At 42.3% G+C, this 4,380-nt stretch overlaps 1 non-coding gene across 1 annotated transcript; it reads left to right on the forward strand.

Annotated features, from left to right (window-relative positions):
• Window positions 1–1,882: 1,882 nt before the first annotated feature.
• Window positions 1,883–1,955, forward strand: Trnav-cac (transfer RNA valine (anticodon CAC)). Its single transcript has one exon. It is a non-coding gene; the product is annotated as a tRNA-Val (tRNA).
• Window positions 1,956–4,380: the final 2,425 nt, after the last annotated feature.

Raw genomic sequence — 4,380 nt, forward strand, 5'->3', positions numbered from 1 at the left:
TAGAAAATACATCATTATATTTATACCTTGAGTTAATAATCAAATACACTTTTACATTGACAACTCTAGGCCCGGGTAACTTAAACTATGAATTTAACACAAAAGCAAGAAGCATTACCAATCTTAAACACTCTATTTCAAGAAACAGAGAAAAAGGGGATATTCATTTCCAAATTATTTCATGATGCCAGTGTAGCTCTGATACTGAAATGTAACAAAAATTAGAAAAGAATGAAATGATAAGAACCCTGATCTTTACCACTACAGACATAGCAAGATATCAGCGGTGGTATGGAAAAGGCTAACGTGCCTTGCTGAGTGCACCTTCCACAGGAACGCCTCATCTGGAGTCAGCTGGTGGGATCCAGGGCACTGTCACTAAGGGTGTGTGTGGAGATCCATCAGCCATCACCACGCAACGGTGAAACATGGGACCCTCTTACCCTAAGATCAGGAGCAAGGCAGAGAGAATGCTCTGAGCCCTTAAGGTAGCATTACTCAGGAAGTCCTAGCCTGGCTACAAAGCCAGAAAATCGTAAATGGCACAAACATTTGAAAAGAAAAAGTAAATTTAGCTAAGTGAACAGACTGCATGTTTGCCTACATGGAAAATTAAACAATCTAAAATAGCAAGGAAAACTAAAGGATTACTAAGAAAATTTAGCCATGCCACAGGAAACAAATCAAAATAAAACTCACTTTATTCCCTGCATAATAGCAGCAAACAATTGAAAATAAATTTAAAATTTAATTTGTGAAAATAAATTTCAACAAATACTCAGATGCTACATATGAACTTCTTATTTGAAAAATATAAATATGGCTTACAATGTTAAAGAAGAACTGGACAAAAGAAGAGATATACCATGTTCATATATTAGGAAGATCATTGTCATTAACATGTCACATTCTTCCCAAAATGATATGTAGATTAAATGCAGTTCCATTCAAAATTTGAACTGTTTTTAGTTAATAGTGATAAGATGAGTATAAAATTCACACGAACAGAGTAGGAGGAGCCATAACTGATAGCAACACTTACTATAAAGTTATAAGAAATTGGACAGTATTACTGGCATGCATTTAGGTACATGATCAATGGAAGACCATGGAATCCTGGTCAACTCAGACTTACAAAATCAGTTGATTTTTGACAAGGATGTCAAGGTAATTCAATAGAGAAATGAAAGTCTGTCTTTTTTTTTTTTTAACAGTGTTCCAACAATGGGGACTCCATTTAGGACAAAGAAACCCTATTTCACACTTTTCACAAAAAATAATTGAGATTATAATATTACATGCAAAATCTGTAACTATGACGTCTGTAACCAAATAAACGAATTTTAATTTTGGAGGGCAAAGGCTTCCTGCAGGATACAAAAAGCAATGATCGTAAAAGAAAATAAATTGACTACGCTCTTTTGCAAAATTGAAATCTTCTCATCAAAAGGCACCATTAAGAAAATGAAATGGTAAGACACAGACTGGGATAAAACGTCAGCAAAACACTATGGCAACACAACCCAAACCTTTATTCTACGACAAATGACTTGTTTTAGAGGATATGTGAGGATACCTATCAGTACACAGTAGCAGGTCAAGCCAGTGCCGAACACGAGGTAAACAACCCTTCACAAGAGAAGACATGCGGCCAGAAAGCACATGAAAGGAGTCAAAGCTCCAGTCACTAAGGAAATGTAGATTAAGACCACAGTGAAATTCTACTGCACATCCAGTCCAGTGACTACTGGAGACCAACAGCATCAAATGTGGCAAGACACAGATCAACAGGATTCCCCAGGCATGACTGGTAGAAGTGAAAAATGGCACCATGATTTTGAGTAGGTATTGGTCAGTTTCTTAAGAACTTTAATATCAGGCTGGGGATGTAGCTCAGCTGGTAGAGTGCTTGCCTCACAAGCACGAGACCCTGGGTTCAATCCCCAGCACCGCCAAAAAACAAAAACAAACTTTAATATCCACCTATCCTATGAGCTGGTAACTCCAGCTCCAAGAAAAGAAGACCTTTTTTTCTCAGAAAACTGTATGTGAATGCTAAACTAGTGTTATGTTTAAATTTTGCTTTTTCTCCTTCCACATTTTTCATTCATGTACGAGAGCTGTACATGACAATGGGATTCGTGGCTACATATTTGCACATGCACACGCAGCGCATGTAATTTGGCAGATACCACTCCCCAGCATGTCCCCCTCCTGTCTCCTGGTCCATTTCTCTCCTGCTCTCCCTTCGATTTCCATGGGATCCCCACCCTCTGCCTTTCTTTTCCTTTTTCCTGTTAAACTTCCACATGTGAAACAAAACATACGCCCCTTGCCCTTCTGGGTTTGGCTTATTTTGCTTAGGTAATGGTCTCAAGAAAAATGAAATTATATGGTTTGCAGGAAAATGTAAAAAGTTATTTTTAGTAGCCCCCAAATTGCAAAAATTCCTACCTATCTATCAGGTGGAAGTGGATATTTATTTTGTAGAATATTAATTAATACAATAGCATACCACTCAGAAATAAAAATAATTGACTGTTGATATGTGAGACGACACGGAGAAATCTTGGAAACATGGTGAGGGAAAGAAGCCAGACTGCAAAGAGCGCACTCTCTATGGTCACATTTATACAGAGTTCAAGAAAGGCAGACTGACCGAGGGTGACGGAGGCCAGAGCAGTGGTCACCCAGTGGGTGGGGAGTCCCAGGGACCTAAGGTGACAAAATGTTCTAAATCCCTGTGGAGCGCACAAAGTTCATCCAATGGTATACGGACATCTGTGTGTCATCACATGCACATTTTACCCCAAATGTTTGAAAAAAGAAACGTAGAGTCTGATATGACTTATTCATAATAAGCCTTTTTTCCCCAGTTTTCATTGTCAATTTCCTTTTGAGACCATGGCCAACCATGAACCACGGTCCTGTTCCCATTCCCAATAAAACTCTCATTACTTTCCACCCTGTGAAATAAAGTCAGAGGTGCTTTGCAGCCCTGCCCGCTGTAGTCCTCCGACGGCCCTCGGTGCGTCAGCAGGCCGCTCCTCTGGACTCCTTCCCCGTGGGTCCCCTAGCCACCGAGGGCCTGACCACCCAGCCCTCCCATCCCTCGCTGCTCCCACAACCAGAGCAGGACATCCAGTAACAGATACCTTATTTCCTTCCAGACAGTCAGTGGATTCTCACTTGAAAGCGATGCTAAAATATGGGGAAGTGAAGTACAAATGGCTTCTTTTCTGCATAGTGAAGAACGGGGTCTCCATGGCCCATCTCCCAGTTCTGTCTGAGCTGTTATGGTTGCTCCAGGTCCTGTTTTTATGGAAGAAGCTCCACGGGAGACTCTACATGTTGGCTCCGTTTTCTAATGTTAGTATTAGGTAACAAGAATCTGCAAATAATGCTCCTTTTTTAGGAAAACAAATCTTTATATTAAAGTGTAAACATTAAGCCATTTTAAAGAACACCACTGAATGAAAAAAACACATACTTGTGATCATTTCTTCTATCCGTTCTCCCTCTTTATTATTTTGTCTTCTTCCTCTTTTTCTCCACGGCAGTCCTGAGATTGGGCCACTCAGGTCTTCTCCTGAGGAACCACAGTTGATTCAGGGCTCCAGACGCTGCCCCTCTGGATGTACGCTGTGTGTGACACTGTGCTTCTTGCAGAGTGCCCCCAGCCAGCGGCTGAGCGGGGCAAGGGTGCTGAGTTAGGTCCAGGCCTGCAAGACAGGACGCTCGTCAGGTGGACAGCTTTGGCGCGAGGCTCTCCATCAACCTGGCTGTGCCGCAGCCTGAGACTCTGCGCTCTCCTTGTTGACGTCTGGCCTGCGTCATGGTCTGATAATCTCCTTGTCTTCCGCTCCCTCCCCCTTGTCCCTCACCGGCATTTTCTCAATAAGTCTTTCGTCTCATCCCATCTTGGTGTCTGATGTCCAGCAGAGCACGCTCCTCCTTGGCCTCCTTTTCTTCCTCTGCCTCTTCATCCTCCTTTTCTCTCTTCTCTCTCTGCCCCACATGTCTCTTCATCCTGCTTCTCTGCCTTCCGTTTTTCTTGTCTTCCTCTGAGTTTTCCCTCTACTAGGCTCTCTGTGGAATTTGCTTTCCAGAGATATTGGAAATCAAACAGCCCAGGGGAAGGAACGCGGCCGATCTGATTACAGAGCACAGTTGATGATTTTAACGCTTCCATCCAGAATCGATGGACATGTGTTGAATTAGGACTCTGGTAACCGTGAAGACATGAAGAACTGGGGGAGGGTAACCGCGACAGAAGAAATGCCTGGTGGATTTCAGAAGGGCAGGGGTGTGTTACAGTGTACAAAAGCTCCAGGGGAAAGAAACTACAGGGAAGAACATTTCGGCTTAAGACAAAAGTGT

Source organism: Sciurus carolinensis, chromosome 4 (assembly GCF_902686445.1).
Source record: "Sciurus carolinensis chromosome 4, mSciCar1.2, whole genome shotgun sequence".
Classification (NCBI taxonomy): Eukaryota; Metazoa; Chordata; class Mammalia; order Rodentia; family Sciuridae; genus Sciurus; species Sciurus carolinensis.